At 44.8% G+C, this 21,038-nt stretch overlaps 1 non-coding gene across 1 annotated transcript; it reads left to right on the forward strand.

Annotated features, from left to right (window-relative positions):
• Positions 1-3,210: 3,210 nt before the first annotated feature.
• On the forward strand, positions 3,211-3,348 carry LOC119928070. The gene has a single exon (XR_005451026.1). It is a non-coding gene; the product is annotated as a small nucleolar RNA SNORA7 (small nucleolar RNA).
• The last annotated feature ends 17,690 nt before the right edge of the window (positions 3,349-21,038 follow it).

A 21,038-nucleotide genomic window follows, 5' to 3' on the forward strand; every position in this document is an offset into this window, starting at 1 on the left:
TGGTGAAGGTAGAATTTTTGTGCATACTTGTGCTGACCTGTGATGATTTGGTGAAGCAGCGTGGCTCAGTGGAAAGAGCCTGGGCTTTGGAGTCAGAGGTCACGGGTTCAAATCCCAGCTCCACTGATTGTCAGCTGTGTGACTTTGGGCAAGTCACTTCACTTCTCTGGGCCTCAGTTACTTCATCTGTAAAATGGGGATTAAGACTGGGAGCCCCCCGTGGGACAACCTGATCACCTTGTAACCTCCCCAGCGCTTAGAACAGTGCTTTGCACATAGGAAGCACTTAATAAATGCCATTATTATTATTATTTGGTAGACTGGGTAAATTTCAGAAGCAGCTTGACCTAGTGGAAAGATCTGTGCCCAGGGAGTCAAAAGACCTGGGTTCTTGCCCCATTTCTGCCACTTGCTTGCTTTGTGACCTTAGGCAAGTCACTTCACTTCTCTGTGCCTCAGTTTTCTCATCTGGAAAATGGAGATTATGTCCTCCTCTCTTTAATTGTAATTGTAACTGTGTCCAACCTCATTAACTTGTGTCTATCCCAGCTTTTAGAACAGTACTTGACACATAGTAAGGTTAAACAAATGTAATGATGATAACACTACTGGCAATAATAATTATAATAATAATAATATTGTAAGATCCTTGAGGGTAGGGACTGGGTTATCTATTCAGTTATGTGCTCTCAAGCATCTATTAAGATACTATCTGCCTCTTGTCAGCTGTGTGACCTTGGGCAAGTCAGTTCACTTCTCTGTGCCTCAGTTACCTCATCTGGAAAATGGGGACTAAGATTGTGAGCCCCCCCGTGGGACAACCTGATGACCTTGTATCTACCCCAGTGCTTAGAACAGTGCTTGGCACATAGTAAGCGCTTAACCAATACCAACATTATTATTATCAGTAGACACAGAGCACAGTATTTTGCACTCAGAAAGTGCCTGGTAGAGTGTTTTGCATATAGTGAAGCAGCATGGCTCAGTGGAAAGAGCACGGGCTTTGGAGTCAGAGGTCATGGGTTCGAATCCCGGCTCCACCACATGTCTGCTGTGTGACCTTGGGCAAGTCACTTAACTTCGCTGAGCCTCAGTTACCTCATCTGTAAAATGGGGATTAAGACTGTGAGCCCACATGGGACAACTTGATCACCTTGTATCCCCCCAGCGCTTAGAACAGTGCTTTGCACATAGTAAGTGCTTAATAAATGTCATTATTATTATTATTATAAGATGAGACCCCAGTGCTTAGTGTAGTATTTGGCACACAGTAAGCACTTAAAAATACCACAATTATTATTAGTAGTAGTATAGTAGTAGTTGTATCCCCCCAGTGCTTAGAACAGTGCTTTGCACATAGTAAGTGCTTAACAAATGCCATTATTATTATTATTATTATTATTATTATTATTATTATAGGAGACAATCAAGAAATTAATAAACTGCAGGAAACCCTCCCTACAACCAAAGATTTTCACTGTTGTGTGTTTGTATGCCTAAGGAGACTTGAATAAAGCTGGGTTTCACAATAATATGTACACAGCTGCAACATGGGCAATTGGAAATGTCACATCTATGACATTCGAATATGCAAGGTTCACTTATTATCTTTCTACCCATCCACCTCCATTTTCCAGATGAGAAAACTGAGGCACAGAGGAGTGAAGTGACTTGCCCGAGGTCACCAAGCAAGCAAGTGGAAGAAACGGGACAAGAACCCAGGTCTTTCGACTCCCAGGGCTCAGATCTTTCCACTAGGTCACGCTGCTTCTGAAATCTACCAGATCTTACCAAATCATCATCGCCTTTCACGTTTCGAGACGCTGTTGCTCTTAGCGGTATTAGGCCCGCAGAGTGAACGTCTAAGATCTATGCACTATTCCAGAGTCTGCTTTGCTCAGCTTGGCTTTTGATCACCAAATATGTTCCAGAAAAGCCTTACAGCTCTCTGACATCAAGCCCAATCTTTAGAAGTTAAATCACATTGTTTAAAGTTTCTTTCCATGTGTGATTCCTGATGGAATTATAGGCATTTCTCTAGACGACACATAAGTCCTATCTCTCTCAGACGGGCCGAGAGTGGCTTCTCTGAGGTGGTTATGGCCATGGCCATCTTTATTTCTGTGTTTGTGCCTTTCTAAGGGATTCTTAGTAGCCACTCACTTCTTCAGAACAAATTCCCAAAGCCAGTATCATTCATTCATTCAATCGTATTTATTGAGCGCTTACTGTGTGCAGAGCACTGTACTAAGCCCTTGGGAAGTACAAATATCCTAAGGGTCAGGCTATCCCAAAGCTAGCATGGGCCTTGGTGGCCAGGGGAAAGTGAAGTTTTTACCATCTGGAGATTTGGGACAGTTTACGTACTGGTCTGCTTCTGCTTTTTTTTTTCCAAAGCTTTGGGTTGAATATGAGTGACAGAGGAGAATGAAGTGCATTTTCACACTCAGTTCCAAATGTGACTCTGTCATTTGCACTCTGTTCATAAAGCTGAAGGTGTTAGAAGGAGCAAAATCACTCCTTTGGCTTTCTCTATCAAATTATCAATGAAACTTATTTCACAGAAAACAAATGGCCTCAGTTAGCATATGTGAGAGTTGGACTGGAGTTTTCTTTCCAGTCTGGGTGATGCATTAAGGATGGGTGGAAAGGAAAATGTCAAATTTCCAATAAGCCAGCCAAGAAGTCTAGGAATGACAGAGCACTGATTTGGTTCCCCTTTAGATTAGAAGTCCCTTTTACTTTGATAGAATACTCTCAAATGCCTAGTAGAGTCTGCATCACTTACTAGGCATCCAGTACAGTGTTCAGTAATAATAATAATAATAATAATGACATTTATTAAGTGCTTACTATGTGCCAAGCACGGTTCTAAGCACTAGGGTAGATACAAGGTAAGCGGGTTGTCCCAGGTGGGGCTCACAGTCTTAATCCCCATTTTACAGATGAGGTAACTGAGGCACAGAGAAGTTAAGTGACTTGGCCAAAGTCACACAGCTGACAGTTGGTGGAGCCGGGATTAGAACCCATGACCTCTGACTCCAAAGCCCGTGCTCTTTCTACTGAGCAATGCTGCTTCTCTGAGCCATGGTGCTTCTCTGTGACTCAGTTCCCTCATCTACAAAGTGGGAATTCAATACTTCTGCTCCCTCTTATTTAGACCACGCCCCTCTTGGGGATCTGATTTTCTTGTATCTACCCTAGTGCTTTCCCCTCTCGGGGTCGCACCTGGAGAGTTTCCAGTCCTCTACCAGTCTCGACTACAGGAGGGAGAGGCAAGCAGAGGCCTACCCATTCCACTCCTGTCTTGGCCCGTGGCTAGTGAGTGGAAGGCAACCTGCTACAGGTCAAAACTCACCCGTGCTGGGCAGTGGCAGCAGGAGAGAGTTGAGGGTGGAGAATTGAGTTTATTGTGCAGAAGGAGGCAATGGGAAACCGCCTCTGTATGTGGATCCACCACCAGAGCGATTGCAGATGGTGGTGGGCCATTCTGGGAGAGACGTGTCCATGGCGTCGCTATGGGTCAGAGATGACTCGACAGCATAAGACTGTCGAGCACGAGCTTTGGAGTCAGAAGTCGTGAGTTCAAATCCCACCTCCGCCAACTGTCAGTTGTGTGACTTTGGGCAAGTTACTTCACTTCTTTGGGCCTCAGTTCCCTCATCTGTAAAATGGGGATGAAGACTGTGAGCCCCCCCATGGGACAACCTGATCACCTTGCAACCTCCCCAGCACTTAGAACAGTGCTTTGCACATAGTAAGTGCTTAATAAATGTCATTATTATTATTATTATAAGACAAGACCCCAGTGCTTAGTGTAGTACTAGGCACATAGTAAGCACTTAAAAATACCACAATTATTATTATTAGTAGTATAGTAGTAATAGTTGGCCAGTGCAGATCACTGTACTCAGCCAACACCCAATAAAATGCTGTGCACACAGTAGGCTGGCACAGTGCTCTTCATATAATAATAATAATAATGATGGCATTTGTTAAGCACTTACTATTTGCAAAGCACTGTTCTAAGCACTGGGGAGGATACAAGGTGATCAGGTTGTCCCGCTTGGGGTTCACAGTCTTAATCCCAATTTTACAGAAGAGGGAACTGAGGCACAGAGAAGCGAAGTGACTTGCCCGAAGTCACACAGCTGATGAGCGGAAGAGCCGGAATTTGAACCCATGACCTCGGACTCCCAAGCCCGGGTTCTTTCCACTTAGCCTCGCACTCGTAATTGCTCCAGAGGATATGGACGGTGACCGTGGATGGTCCGTGAAGAGAGCTTAGCAAATGAGATACGTATCTGAGAAAGAACATGTCCCCCCCTCCCAGAAATAGATCTACCCTCCTCAACCCAGAAGGGAAGAAGCATGAAGACCGGGCTTATTCCCCAAGGACACAGGAAGGACTCGCCAGAAATAATTTCTGCCCAAGTCTGCAGTAAAGAAAAGATTTACCCTCTTTCTTAAGTGTCAATGAACTCTCACTTGTCATAAAAGGGGAATCCAAATGGGAATATTTCAGAAAACCCACCCAACTCTAATAACTTTAAAGACCTGCACGCATTTGTTTTCCTAAGCAGTCAATATCTATTTCAGCAGAATTCAGGATTTTTTTTTTTGCCTTTGATATACTGTTCAAATGATTGCCGATGTAGGAAGAAATGCATCCTTAAACACGGAGCTGTCAAAGTAATACCCACCAATCACTCAGAAGACTGTCAGCGGCAAATAGTAAATATTTTATCTCAATTTGAAATCTAATATTTTCTGTGTAAAGGATTGCAATCCTGTTCCTCTTGGGTCTCTCTCAAGGTTGTCTCTTGGGAGTCATAAAAATAATAGCTGGCTCATTGCTTTGGAAGTTTGAGCCCCACAACTTGGTACGTTTTTACTGAAGGGACGGGTTTGGAGTTTTAATTTGAATACAGTCTCTGGGCAAGATACTTTTCCATTCATCACCTTGTCTCTCCAGGACAACTTCTGAGCAAAGAAGACACCATCGGCCGTGAGATTCATTTCTGATCAGCGGCTACCTGGCTGACTGACAGCCGACTGAAAAGACCTGCAGGACCAGCCAAGGTGTGAGCCCATTGTTGGGTAGGGACCGCCTCCATATGTTGCCGATTTGTACTTCCCAAGCGCTTAGTACAGTGCTCTGCACACCGTAAGCGTTCAAAAAATGCGATTGAATGAATGAGAGTACAATCAGTGGTATTTCTTGAACCCTTACTCCGTGTGCAGGACATTGTATTCACAATGAGAACGCATGTGCGAATACATAGTGAGAAGAAACAGCGTTTTTTAGTGGAAATAGCACGGGCTTGGGAGTCAGTGGTCGTGGGTTCTAATCCCACCCCCACCACTTATCAGCTGTGTGACTTTGGGCAAATCCTTTAACTTCTCTGTGCCTCAGTTCCCTCATCTGTAAAATGGGGATTGAGACTGTGAGCCCCACGCGGGACAACCTGATGACCTTGTATTTACCCCTGTGCTTAGAACAGTGCTTGGCACATAGTAAGTGCTTAATCAATCAATCAATTGTATTTACTGAGAGCTTACTGTGTGCAGAGCACTGTACTAAGTGCTTGGGAAGTACAAGCTGGCAACATATAAAGACAGTCCCTACCCAACAGTGGGCTCAAATACCATCATTATTATTATTATTCAGCATTTGGAAAAATATGATATGAGAGTTGGGAGCTATGATCCCAGCCCACAGGGACCTTATCGTCTAGATGGGGAGAAAGAGAAGCAGCATGGTGTAACAATAATAATAATAATAATAATAATAATAATAATAATAATAATAATAATAATGGCATTTATTAAGCGCTTACCATGTGCAAGGCACTGTTCTAAGCTCTGGGGAGGTTACAAGATGATCAGGCTGTCCCACGGGGAGCTCACAATCTTAATCCCCATTTTACAGATGAGGGAACTGAGGCAGAGAAGTGAAGGGACTTGCCCAAAGTCACACAGCTAACAATTGGTGGAGCCGGGATTTTAACCCATGAACTCTGACTCCAAAGCCCGCGCTCTTTCCACTGAGCCATGCTGCTTCTCAAGTAGACCACAGGCCTAGGAGTCAGAAAGTCATAGGTTCTAATCCCAGTTTCGCTACCTGTCTGCTGTGTGACTTTGGACAAGTCACTTCTGTGTGCCTCGGTTACCTCATCTGTAAAATGGGGATTGAGACTGTGAGCCCCATGTGGGACAGGGACTGTGTCCAACCTGATTTGCTTGTATCCATTCCAGTGCTTAGTACAGTGTCTGGCACATAGTAGGCACTTAACAAATACCACAATTATTATTATTATTGTTATTAATAAAATAAACTACAGATGGGGAAAGGATAGAGTATAAGGATATGTGCATAAATGCTGAGGACCCCGGGGGTGGGCATTGAGGATCAAAGTCTTCAAGGGGCAATAATAATAATAATAGTAATAATAATAATAATAATTGTGGCATTTGTTAAGCACTTACTATGTGCCAATTACTGTACTAAGTGTCCCAAATGAGTAGGTGGCATAGAAGGGAGTGTGAATAGGATGGGGAAATGAGGAAGATGTGATTTCGATTAGGCTTTGAAGATGGGGAGACTGGTGGTCTGTCATATATGAAGGGGGAGTCAGTGGGTCAGCCAATTATATTTATTGAGCACTTACTTTGTGCAGAGCACTGTACTAAACATTTGGGGGAGTAACGTATAGCAGTATAACAGACACATTCCTTGCCCACAACGAGCTTTCAGTCTAGAGGGGGAGACAGACGTTAATATAAATCAATAAATTACTGATATTTATTCCACAGGGAGGAAGTCAGGGTGACGGGGAAGGGAACTGAAGAAAAGGAAAAGAGGGCTTGGTCAGAGAAGGCCTCTTGGAGATGAACCTTCAATAAGGCTTTGGAGGAGGGGGAGTAATTGTCTGTCGGATATGAGCAAGGAAAAAGTGTTCCGAGCCAGAGGTAGGATTTTGGCAAGGATCAGCAGCAAAACAGACAAACTCAAGGTGCAGTGAGTAGGTTAGCATAGAAGGAGTGCCCTCATCCATAAAATGGAGATTAAGACTGTGAGCCTGCTGTGGGAAGGGATCGTGTCCAACCCGATTATCTTGTATCTACCCCAGGACTTGGAACAGTGCCTGGTATAGAGTTAGTGCTTAAATACTATACTAAATATTAAATACTGCAATTATTGTTATTATTATTACGGTAGGTAGGGTGAAATGCGAGATTGCAGAGAAAGAGGGAGTTTGGGACTGGAGAGTTCGATTTGGACATTATCTGCATAGGTGGGAGTTGAAACGTTTTCCCCGTCTTCCTCGTCTTTGGTTTCATTTAATCAATCAGTAGCTCTCGATCGAATGCTTACCTTGTGCAGGGTCCTTTACTCAGTGTTTGCGAGAAAACAATAAAATTAGTAGACCTGTTTTCTGCCCTCCAAGAGCTTAAAATCCAACAGGGTAGATGGTCCCAAAATTATATATGAGGAACGGAGTAAATATAAAGACATGCAAATAAGCTCATTTGCCTCTTTCAGGACCGCACCTGGAGAGTTTCCAGGACTCTACCAGTCTTGGCTAAGGGAGGAAGAGTCAAGCAGAGGCATATCCATCCCATCCTTAGCTTGGGCTGTGGCTAGCGAGTGGCGGGCAATCTGTTGCTAGTCAAAACTCACCTGTGCTGGGCAGCAGCGACATGGGAGACAGTCGAAGGCAGAGATTCAGGTTTAGTGCTCCTTCCGAGCACTAAACCACTTCTGTATTTTTACCAAGAAAGCTCTATGGTTACACTACCGGAACAATTGCAAGATGGAGGTGGGGCGTTCTGGGAGAGATATGTCCTTGGGGTCGCAATGGGTCGGAGCCGACTCGACAACACAAGACAAGAAGCTCATTTTGGGAAGGGAACACATCTTTATTTATTTATTACTCTATTTATTAATTTATTTTATTTGTACATGTTTATTCTATTTATTTTATTTTGTTAATATGTTTTGTTTTGTTCTCTGTCTCCCCCTTCTAGACTGTAAGCCCACTGTTGGGTAGGGACCGTCTCTATATGTTGCCAACTTGTACTTCCCAAGAGTTTTTATTTTGTTAGTATGTTTGGTTTTGTCTCCCCTTTTAGACTGTGAGCCCACTGTTGGGTAGGGACTGTCTCTATATGTTGCCAATTTGTACTTCCCAAGTGCTTAGTACAGTGCTCTGCACACAGTAAGCGCTCAATAAATACGATTGATGATGATGATGATGATGCTCTGCACACAGTAAGCGCTCAATAAATACGATTGAATGAATTAATGAATGAATCTAAGCTCATCGTGGGCAGGGAACGTATCTACCAACTCTGTTATATTGTACTCTCCCAAGTGCTTAGTACACAGTAAGCACTCAATAAATACAATTGAACAGTGCTTCGCACATAGTAAGCGCTTAACAAATGCCGTCATTATTATTATTATTATTGTTCATTGATTGATTAGGTGATGTGGAAGTGCTGAAGTGGCCATTGAGGGGGGAATGCAGAAGGGGGAGATGAGACATTAATCACATTATTGGGAAATGTGATTTCAGAAAGACTTTGGAGCTGGGTAGAGCAGTGGTCTGCCAGATGTGAAACGGGAGGAAGTTCCAGCCAGGTAGGGTAGTGAGAGAGGAGAACAAGGCAGAGTGAGTGTGTTGGTTTGAGAGAAATAAATCATGTGAACTGGGGTACGGGAGGAGAAGAGGAAAGACAAGTGGGAAGGAGAGAGTTGATTGAGTGTCACAAAACCGGTGGTCAGGAGTTTCCGTTTGATGCAGGGAAGAATGAGTGGTTTGGGGATGGGGGAGACACGCAGAATGATGTGTATGTCAAAATGATCCGGGCAGCAGCATGAGCTATGGACTGTAAAAGGGGAGAAACTGAGGTCAAAGAATGAGAAGAGGCTGATTCGGTCATCAAATCAGGACATAACAAGAGCTTCTATCAGCGTGGTGGCAGTTTGGGTGGTAAAGGAGGGGCAGATTCTGGAAATATCATGGAGAGACAACTGATAGGATTTGATGAATATGGGGGTCGATAGAAAGGAAATAGTAGAAGACAGCGCCGAAGTTACGGGCTTGAGAGGAGGAGAGGATGGTGGCATCATTTGCGATGATGGGAAATTTAGGAGGAGGAGAGGATGTGGGAGGGCAGAAGAGGAATTCTGTAGAGTTGTTCTGGAAGCAGGAAGACATGCGAGACTGTAGAGGAGAGAGACGGGGATGGGTGAGGTAGATTTGGCAGCCATTCGCATAGAGGTGGTAGTTGAAACCATGGAAGTCGATGAGATTCATAAGGGAGTGAGTGTAAAGATCTGTCAGAGAGGCAGGAGGGGAACAAAGAGAGACGTACGTGGGAAGAACCAAGGGTAGGTAGTATTTCCAGAAGAAGGGAGTGGTCCATGACATGAAAAGCAACCAGGAGATTGAGGAGGATTAGGATATGGATTTTTGTTTGATTTTACAAGTTGACTGGTGACCCAAGAGAGTCAGTGGAGTAAAGTGGGAAAAAGTGGATCGTAGAGAGACAGGAAGGGGGCTGGGGGAGAGGAAGGGAAGACGGGATTTACCCAAGTAATTCAAGGATTTTGTACCACTGTGGGAAGAGGGAGATGGAGTAGTAGAGTAGATAGATGCAGACCTTTATGACAGGAGAGATATAGGCATTTCTGAAGGCAGAGGGAAAGCAGCTAACAGAAACTGGCTAACTGCACATGATAATAATCATCATAATAATGGTATCTGTTAAGCACTTACTATGTGCCAGGCACTGTACTAAGCATTGGGGTGGATACAAGCTAATGCAGTTGGACACAGTCCGTGTCCCACACAGGACTTACATCCTTCATCCCCGTTTTACAGATGAGGTAACTGAGGCACAGAGACGTGAAGTGGTTTGCCCAAGGCCACACAGCAGACAACCGTTGTTGGGTAGGGACCGTCTCTATATGTTGCCAGCTTGTACTTCCCAAGCACTTCGTACAGTGCTGTGCACACAGTAAGCGCTCAGTAAATACGATTGAATGAATGAAAGTGACGGAGCCAGGATTAGAACCCATGACCCCCAGGTCTGTGCTCTAACCACTACGCCGTGCTGCTCCTCTATCATTCATAACTTACTCCTTTGGCATCGGTGATTGGATCAGACGAGGCACTCTTAACTGTGACCTAGCCAGCCACGGCATCGTAACATATTCTCAGCACCTTCACGAACTTTTCAGGTTAGTCAAATTTAATAATAATAATAATAATAATAATAATAATGGTATTTGTTAAGCACTTATTATGTGCCAAAGCGCTGTTCTAAGCACTTGGAGGATACAAGGTGATCAGGGTGTCCCTACGTGGAGCTCACAATCTTTATCCCCATGTTACAGATGAGGTCACTGAGGCCCAGAGAAGTTAAGTGGCTTGCCCAAGGTTACACAGCTGACAAGTGGTGGAGTGGGGATTCGAACTCATGACCTCTGACTCCCAAGCCCGTGCTCTTTCCACTGAGCCATGCTGCTTCTCTAATAAATTTGCTTTATAACAGAACAGTTAAAACAGCTCCTTGCGCATAGTAAGCGCTTAATAAATGCCATTATAAAAAAAAGAAATGTCCAGAGCCCAGATTTACTGATGGTACCAAATGGTGATGATGATGATGGCATTTATTAAGCGCTTACTATGTGCAAAGCACTGGGGAGGTTACAAGGTTACAAGCCCACGGGGGGCTCACAGTCTTCATCCCCATTTTACAGGTGAGGGAACTGAGGCCCAGAGAAGTTAAGTGGCTTCCCCAAAGTCACACGGCTGACAAGTGGCGGAGCCGGGATTTGAACCCATGACCCCTGACTCCAAAGCCCGGGCTCTTTTCCACTGAGCCACGCTGCTTCTGTAAGAGCTATGAAAACTGTGTGCGGCTGCCTGAACTTTGCCAGTATCTGCCTCACTGAAAAAGATTATGTCCACTGGGCCAATATCGCGGTCTGAAGCTGCTTGGGGATTCCTGGAGCATTCGGTTGAAGATATTCTTCAGTAGCCAATCCAGGAGTACTCTGGCCCGGGTATTGATGGAATTGAAGTCACGTAGGAAGTCACCTAACGTCTCTGGGACTCAGTTTTCTCATCTGTAAAATGGGGACTAAGACCGGGAGCCCCATTTGTCCAACCTGATCACCTTGCATCTATCCCAGGGCTCAGTACAACGCTTAGCACATACTAAAGACTTTTTTAAATGGTATTTGTTAAGCACTCACTACGTACAAGGCACTATACTAAGCGCTGGGGTAGTTCATTCATTCATTCAATCACATTTATAGAGCGCTTACTGTGTGCACAGCACTGTACTAAGTGCTTGGGAAGTACAAATTGGAAACATATAGAGACGGTCCCTACCCAACAATGGGCTCACAGGCTGCTAATCAGGTTAGATGGAGTCCCTGTCCCACATGGGGCTCACAATCTTAATCCCCATTTTACAGATGAGGGAACTGAGGCACAGAGAAGTTAAGTGACTTGCCCAAGGTCGCACAGCAGAAAATGTGGGGTTGCCGGGATTAGAACGCAGGTCCTTTATCTCCCAGGCCCGTGGTCTTTCCACTAGCCCATGCCGCTTCCCTAAGACCACTGGCTTCAAGACTTTTCACCAGCTCATATGTTTATTAGTTCTTTTCACCCACAGATCTGTCTCTGTTTGTTTGTCTCCCCCTTCTAGACCGTGAGCCCACTGTTGGGTAGGGACCGTCTCTATATGTTGCCCACTTGGACTTCCCAAGCGCTTAGTACAGTGCTCTGCACACAGTAAGTGCTCAATAAATACGATTGATTGATTGATTGATTGATTGAAATCCAAATTCCCCGCTCTTTCCAAGCTAAGCATTTTACCGTGTCTCACTCTAAACTCTCCCATCTCCAACTCTCCCATCTCCATCCCATTTTTACCATCCTTTAACCCATCTGGAACTTCCTTCAAGCCCACCGGACTCCATCAATCAATCAATCAATCATATTTATTGAGCGCTTACTATGTGCAGAGCACTGTACTAAGCGACTTTATACTTTCAAAGCCTCCAACTTACTCTCTGAGTCTCCCATGAGACCTGATTATCTCATATCTACCCAGTGCTTGGTACAGTGCTTGGCCTATAATAAGCACTTAAATACAATTATTGTTATTGCTATTATTATTATTAATAGGCCAATTAAAAAAGGCATTTGTCAAGCACTGTTCTGAGCACTGGGATAGATACAAGTTTTCAGGTTGGACACAGCCCCTGTCCCACCTTCATTCAATCGTATTTATTGAGCGCTTACTGTGTGCAGAGCACTGTACTAAGCGCCTGGGAAGTACAATTTGGCAACATATAGAGGCGGTCCCTACCCAACAGCAAGTTCACAGTCTAGAAGGGGGAGGCAGGGAACAAAACAAAACATATTAACAAAATAAAATACAAGCAAAATAAATAGAGTGATAAATATGTACCAGCATATATACATATATACATATTTACAGGTGCCGTGGGGAGGGGAATAATAATAATAATAATGGCATTTGTTAAGCACTTAATATGTGCAAAGCACTGTTCTAAGCGCTGTTTAATAATAATAAAAATAATGATGGCATATTTATTAAGCGCTAACTAAGGGGAAGGAGGTAAGGTGGTGGGGATGGGGAGGGGGAAGAGGGGGAGAGGAAAGAGGGGGCTCAGTTTGGGGGTTCACAGTCTAAATAGGAGGGAGAATGAGGAGAGAAATAGATAACCATCGGAGGTTTTTGAGGAAAGGGAAGATGCAGGCTCAACCTCGTAGCTGGGAAGTGCTAACTAAGCATAAGATTGTCTTTATTATTTACAGCAGTTTTATTCCATGGCATGACTATGAATATTTCAAAGGCCAGAAAAATCATTTTAAAATCGGCAAATGATTTGGCAATAGGGCCATCCTGTGGGGCCACTATAATTTGTCAATTTTTAATTAAAAACCCCCAACAACTTTCAGTTGGTGACGTGTTAGGGAAATGCACTGGGTGCAGAGACCAGATGCTGGGGAGCTGTAGATGTCAGTCTTTTGGCTGGTTTCAGATTATAGGGACCAGGACCGAATGTCAGAAAACATATTAATGAGGTGCATTTAGCTTTAATTCTATTTATTCTGACGACTTGACACCTGTCCACATGTTTTGTTTCATCGTCTGTCTCCCCCTTCTAGACTATGAGCCCGTTGTTGGGTAGGGACTGTCTCTATATTCATTAAATCGTATTTATTGAGCACTTACTGTGTGCAGAGCACTGTACTAAACGCTTGGGAAGTACAAGTCGGCAACATGTAGAGATGGCCTCTACCCAACAATGGGCTCACAGTCTACAAGGGGAAGACGGACAACAAAATAAAACATGTAGACACGTGTCAAAATCGTCAGAACAAATAGAATTAAAGCTATATGCACATCATTAGACAAGCAGCGTGGCTCACTGGAAAGAGTCCGGGCTTTGGAGTCAGATGTTGTGGGTTCAAATCCTGGCTCTGCCAGTTTCATTCATTCATTCATTCATTCAAACGTATTTATTGAGCACTTACTGTGTGCAGATCACTGTACTAAGCGCTTGGGAAGTACAAGTTGGCAACGTATAGAGACGGTCCCGACCCAACAGCAGGTTCACAGTCTTGAAGGGGGAGACAGACAACAAAACAAAATATATTAACAAAATAAAATAGAATAGTAAATATGTACAACAGTTGTCAGCTGTGTGACTTTGGGCAAGTCATCTAACTTCTCTGTGCCTCAGTTACCTCATCTACAAAATGGGGACCAAGACTATATGTCGACAACTTGTACTTCCCAAGTGCTTAGTACAGTGCTCTGCACACAGTAAGCGCTCAATAAATATGATTGAATGAATGAATATGGAGAAGCAGCATGGCTCAATGGAAAGAGCCCGAGCTTTGGAGTCAGAGGTTCAAATCCCGGCTCTGCCACTTGTCAGCTGTGTGACTTTGGACAAGTCACTTAACTTCTCTGGGCCTCAGTTACCTCATCTGGAAAAGGGGGATTAAGACTGTGAGCCCCCTTGGGACAACCTGATCACTTTGTAACCTCCCCAGCCCTTAGAACAGTTCTTTGCACATAATAAGCGCTTAATAAATGCCATTGTTATTTTATTGTTATATTATTATAGGGCAGGGTTGGGGGGGTGGAAGAGAGGAGGAGTGTCCATCCCCAGAGTAAAGATAGGAGCTTCTCTCCTGCCTGGGGACTCTCAGGGGATTTTCTGGTTTCTTAGCACTTCCTTATGGTGTTCATTAAGTGATAACTATGTGCCAGGCATTGTTTTTAGTGCTGGGGCAGATGTAGGCTATTTCTTGCTTCCGCAACTCTCAGGGCCATACTCTTTCCATTAGGCCACACTGTCTGTGATCTCCAGGGTGGCCATTCCCCCGGTATTTTTTACCAGACAGTTTGGTTTCCAGCCAGTCTTTCCCCTTCTCAAGCGACAGCACTGGCCGCCTTCGCGTCTGGAACTTCTCTTTCACGTTGGAGGCTCTGCCCTGGTTCACGGAAAAGTGGGAGGGATGGGGAAAACTGGAGGATAGGAAGGCTCTGGCAGTTTCAGGCAGACTTGGACCGACTTCCACGAAATCAATCCATAGTATTTATTGAGTGCTTACTGTGTAAAGAGCCCTGTACTAAGTGCTTGGGAGCGTACAATGCAACGGAGTATTAAGCAATGGAATATTCCATAGGACATCAAGACGCTTTCCTTGTGCCCAGTCTATGTTGGATATCAAACGTGTATGTGTGTCCAGTATCTGCAAATGTCATAGCTTGCCATCCCAGTTATCCCTATTTTACAGAAGGGGAAACTGAGGTAACGCGCGGTTAAGTGACTTGCCCAAGGCCACACAGCTGGTCCGGAGCAGAGCTGGGATTTCAAACCAGGTCTCTTGAGCCCACTGTTGGGCAGGGACTGTCTCTATATGTTGCCAACTTGTACTTCCCAAGCGCTTAGTACAGTGCTCTGCACACAGTAAGCACTCAATAAATACGATTGATTGATTGATTGATTGATTTTATTCCTGGGAGACCTTGCAAAAGTAGGAAAGCAAAGCCCAGGAGCTTGGTTCAGCCTCCTTTTTTTTCCGTAGCATTTGTTAAATGCTTACTATATGTCAGGCACTACTTTCAGCACTGAGGTAGATACAAGCTCATCAGGTTGGACACAGTCCCTTTCCCACATGGGGCTCACAGCCTTAATCCCCATTTTACGGATGAAGTAACTGAGGCACAGAGAAATGATGTGACTGACGCTTTTTGCAGATAAGATGTTATTTTTCCAAGAAAAAGTTCACTCCACATCACCCCACTCCCCCACTATCACCTTTAAAGCATTCATTCAATCAATCAATTGTATTTATTGAGTGCTTACTGTGTGCAGAGCACTGTACTAAGCTCTTGGGAAGTACAAGTTGGCAACATACAGAGACGGTCCCTACCCAATAGTGGGCTCAGCTGGCTCCCTACTATTCATTCATTCATTCATTCATTCAATCGTATTTATTGAGTGCTTACTGTGTGCAGAGCACTGTACTAAGCACTTGGGAAGTACAAGTTGGCAACATATAGAGACGGTCCCTACCCAACAGCGGGCTCACGGCCTAGAAAGGGGAGACAGACAACAAAACAAAACATATTAACAAAAGGAAATAAATAGAATAAATATGTACAAGTAAAATAGAGTAATAAATATGTACAAACATATATACATATATACATATATGTATGTACAAATATATATATATATATATATATATACAGGTGTTGTGGGGAGGTGAAGGTGGTAAGGCGGGGGAGATGGGGAGAGGGAAGAGAGGGAGAGGAAGGAGGGGGCTCAGTATGGGAAGGCCTCCTGATGGTACTACGTACTATCTTCCTCCCTACTACCAAGAGAAGCAGTGTGGTTCAGTGGAAAGATCCCGGGCTTTGGAGTCAGAAGTCATGGGTTCGAATCCTGCCTCCACCACCTGTCTGCTGTGTGACCTTGGGCAAGTCACTTCACTTCTCTGAGCCTCAGTTCCCTCATCTGTAAAATGGGGATGAAGACTGTGAACCCCATGTGGGACAACCTGATCACCTTGTATCCCCCCAGAGCTCAGAACCGTGCTTTCCACATAGTAAGTGCTTAACAAATGCCATCATCATTATTATTATTATTATCTTACCTCATGGATCTCCTAGTACTGCCCAGCCTTCAAACTTCACTCCTCTAGGGCCAGCTTCCTTAGTTTAGCCCTGATTTCATGTATCTGGCTGCTATTTATTTATTTATTTTACTTGTCCATATCTATTCTATTTATTTTATTTTGTTAATATGTTTGGTTTTGTTCTCTGTCTCCCCCTTCTAGACTGTGAGCCCACTGTTGGGTAGGGACCGTCTCTATATGTTGCCAACTTGGACTTCCCAAGCGCTTAGTACAGTGCTCTGCACACAGTAAGCGCTCAATAAATACGATTGATTGATTGACTGATTCCCACACCCTCCCTCGGTCCCGAAACTCTCTCCCCCTTCCATATACACCAGACCACCACTCTCCCCACCTTCAAAACCTTATTAAGATCACACCTCCTCCAAGAGTCCTTCCCTGATTAAGCCCCCCCTTTCCCAACTGTCTCTCTTCTGCATCGCCTATTCACCCAGATCTATACCTTTTGAGCACGTGATATTAATAATAATAATAATAATAATAATGGCATTTATTAAGCGCTTACTATGTGCAAAGCACTGTTCTAAGCCCTGGGGAGGTTACAAGGTGATCAGGTTGTCCCACGGGGGGCTCACAGTCTTCATCTCCATTTTCCAGATGAGGGAACTGAGGCCCAGAGAAGTGAAGTGACTTGCAAAAATGTCACACAGCTGACAATTGGCGGAGCTGGGATTTACCACATTATATTCACCACATCCTCAGCCCCATGGCACTTACAGTGCAGTATCTGTCTCCTGCTCTGGACCATAAGCTCCTTGTGGACAGGGAATGTGTCTACCGATTGAATTGTATATATGTTGAATTGTATATATGTTTGTACATATTTATTACTCTATTTATTTATTTATTTTACTTGTACATATCTATTCTATTTATTATGTTTGGTTTTGTTGTCCGTCTCCCCCTTCTAGACTGTGAGCCCACTGTTGGGTAGGGACTGTCTCTATATGTTGCCAGCTTGGACTTCCCAAGCACTTAGTACAGTGCTCTGCACACAGTAAGTGCTCAATAAATACGATTGATTGATTGATTGAATTGTATCATACTCTCCCAAGTGCTTAGTATAGTACTCTGCATAGGGCAAGCACTTAATAAATACAATGGATGAGAAGCAGTGTGCATACGGCAAGCACTTAATAATAATAATAATAATAATAATGATGGCATTTATTAAGCGCTTACTATGTGCCAAGCACTGTTCTAAGTGCTGGGGTAGATACAGGGTAATCAGGTTGTCCCACGTGGGGCTCACAGTCTTAATCCCCATTTTCCAGATGAGGTAACTGAGGCCCAGAGAAGTGAAGTGACTTGCCCAGAGTCACACAGCTGACAACTGGCGGAGCTGGGATTTGAACCCATGACCTCTGACTACAAAGCCCGGGCTCTTTCCAAAGAGCCATGCTGCTCACTGTTCATTGCTCATTAATGCAATGGATGAGAAGCAGCATGGCTCAGTGGAAAGAGCACGGGCTTGGGAATCTGAGGTCATGGGTTCGAATCCCAGCTCCGCCACATGTCTGCTGTGTGACCTTGGGCAAGTCATTTCACTTCTCTAGCCTCAGTTACCTCATCCGTAAAATGGGGATTAAGACTGTGAGCCCCACGTGGGACAACCTTGATTACCTTGTATGCACCCAGCGCTTAGAACAGTGCTTTGCACATAGTAAGCACTTAACAAATGTCATTATTATTATTATTATTGTTAGTAATGGATTGCAATTCATTCATTCATTCATTCAATCATACTTATTGAGCGCTTACTGTGTGCAGAGCATTGTACTAAGCGCTTGGGAAGTACAAATTGGCAACAAATAGAGATGGTCCCTACCCAACTACAGGCTCAGAATCAAGAAGGGGGAGACAGACAACAAAACAAAACAAGTAGACAGGTGTCAATACCATCAGAATAAATAAAAGCTCCCAGTGAATTTTATATGTCAAGTCCCAGCTCTGGGAACAAGATTCAAATCAAATGACAGTTGTCAGGACAAGGCACAGAAGCCAGAGACTTTGTCATTCATTCATTCAATAGTGTTTATTGAGTACTTACTGTGTGCAGAGCACTGTACTAAGCGCTTGGGAAGTACAAGTTGGCGACATATAGAGACGGTCCTACCCAACAATGGACTCACAGTCTAGAAGGGGGAGACAGACAACAAAACAAAACACATGGACATGTGTCAAGTTGTCAGAACAAAGAGAATTAAAGCTAAACGCATAACATTAACAAAAGAAATAGAATAGTAAATATGTGCAAGTGCTATAAATACAGCAATAAATCTGTACAAACATATATATAGGTGCTGTGGGGAGGGGAAGGAGGTAGGGCGGGGGGGGATGGGGAGGAGGAGAGGAAAAAGGGGGCTCAGTCTGGGAAGGCCTCCTGGAGGAGGTGAGCTCTCAGTAGGGCTTTGAAGGGAGGAAGAGAGCTAGCTTGGTGGATGGGCAGAGGGAGGGCATTCCGGGCCAGGGGCAGGACATGGGCCAGGGGTTGACGGTGGGACAGGGGAGACCGAGGCCCAGTGAGGAGGTTAGCGACAGAGGAGCGGAGGGTGCGGGCTGGGCTGGAGAAGGAGAGAAGGGAGGTGAGGTAGGAGGGGGCGAGGGGATGGACAGCCTTGAAGCCGAGAGGGAGGAGTTTTTGCTTGATGCGTAGGTTGACAAGCAGCCACTGGAGATTTTTGAGGAGGAGAGTAACATGCCCAGAACGTTTCTGCACAAAGATGGCTGATATGGCTGTGTGACCTGGACTTACTTCAGAAGAAAGACACATCAGCACCCAGAGCAGTTTCCCCAGCACACCCCAGCATCAAATGGCAGATTAGGACTACCAAACAGAAGGTCAATCAATCAATCAATCAATCGTATTTATTGAGCACTTAGTACAGTGCTCTGCACTCAGTAAGCGCTTGGGAAGTACAAGTTGGCAACATATAGAGACAGTCCCTACCCAACAGTGGGCTCACAGTCTAGAAGGGGGAGACAGAGAACAAAGCCAAACATATTAACAAAATAAAATAAATAGAATAGATATGTACAAGTACAATAAATAAATAAATAAATAAATAGAGTAATAAATATGTATAAACATATATACATATATACAGGTGTTGTGGAGAAGGGAAGGAGGTAAGACAGGGGGATGGAGAGGGGGACGAGTGGGAGAGGAAGGAGGGGGCTTAGTCTGGGAAGGCCTCCCGGAGGAGGTGAGCTCTCAGTAGGGCCTTGAAAGAAGGAAGAGAGCTAGCTTGGCGGATGTTGGGAGGGAGGGCATTCCAGGCCAGGGGGGATGACGTGGGCCGGGGGTCGACGGTGGGACAGGCGAGAACGAGGCACGGTGAGGAGATTAGCGGCAGAGGAGCGGAGGGTGCGGGCTGGGCTGGAGAAGGAGAGAAGGGAGGTGAGGTAGGAGGGGGCAAGGGGATGGACAGCCTTGAAGCCCAGGGTGAGGAGTTTCTGCCTGATGCACAGATTGATTGGTAGCCACTGGAGATTTTTGAGGAGGGGAGTAACATGCCCAGAGCGTTTCTGGACAAAGACGATCCGGGCAGCAGCGTGAAGTATGGATTGAAGTGGAGAGAGACACAAGGATGGGAGATCAGAGAGGAGGCTGATGCAGTAGTCCAGACGGGATAGGATGAGAGCTTGAACGAGCAGGGTAGCGGTATGGATGGAGAGGAAAGGGCGGATCTTGGCAATGTCGCGGAGCTGAGACTGGCTGGTTTTGGTGACGGCTTGGATGTGAGGGGTGAATGAGAGAGCAGAGTCGAGGATGACATCAAGGTTGCGGGCTTGAGAGACGGGAAGGATGCTAGTGCCGTCAACAGGGATGGGAAAGTCAGGGAGAGGGCAGGGTTTGGGAGGGAAGACAAGGAGTTCAGTCTTGGACATGTTGAGTTTTAGGTGGCAGGCAGACATCCAGATGGAGATGTCCTGAAGGCAGGAGGATATGCGAGCCTGGAGGGACGGGGAGAGGGCAGGGGCAGAGATGTAGATTTAGGTCTACATTTGGGTCTACATCAAGCTCCCGCGATCCAGTCAGATGAACAATCACAGGTCTCCACTGGTCAAGTCCCTGTGAGGGAATGTACCTCGAGATCATCTACTCTATCTCCATCTCATTCATTCAATCATATTTATTGAGCGCTTACTGTGTGCAGAGCACTGTACTAAGCACTTGGGAAGTACAAATTGGCAACACATAGAGATGGTCCCTACCCAACAGCGGGCTCACAGTCTCATCTATCTCGCCACCAACCTCTCGCCCAGGTCCTTCCTCTGGCCTGGAACGCCCTCCCTCTTCATGGGTGTCTGTTTATTGTTATATTATACTGTCCCAAGCGCTTAGTAGAGTGTTGTGCACACAGGAAGAGCTCAATATGTATGATTGAATGAATAAATGAATGTCTATCTGACTCTCCCCCACTTCAAAGCCTTTATTGAAGGCCCAACTCCTCCAAGAGGCCTTTCCTAAGCCCTCTTTTCTTTTCTTCCTCTCTATTTGCCTCATCCTGACTTGCTTTATTCATTATTATTCACCTCCCTTTATTCACCCTCTATTCATCCCCCCTCCCAGCCCCACGACACTTAGGCACATAACTATAATTTATTTATTCGTATTAACATCTGTCCAGCCCCATAAACTGTAAACTTGTTGTGAGAGGGGAATGTGTGTGTTTATTGTTGTGTCGTACTCTCCCATGTGCTTACTACAGTGCTCTGCAGCCAGTAAGTGCTCAGTAAGTAGGATTGATTGATTGATTG

Source organism: Tachyglossus aculeatus, chromosome 4 (assembly GCF_015852505.1).
Source record: "Tachyglossus aculeatus isolate mTacAcu1 chromosome 4, mTacAcu1.pri, whole genome shotgun sequence".
In the NCBI taxonomy this organism is placed as follows: Eukaryota; Metazoa; Chordata; class Mammalia; order Monotremata; family Tachyglossidae; genus Tachyglossus; species Tachyglossus aculeatus.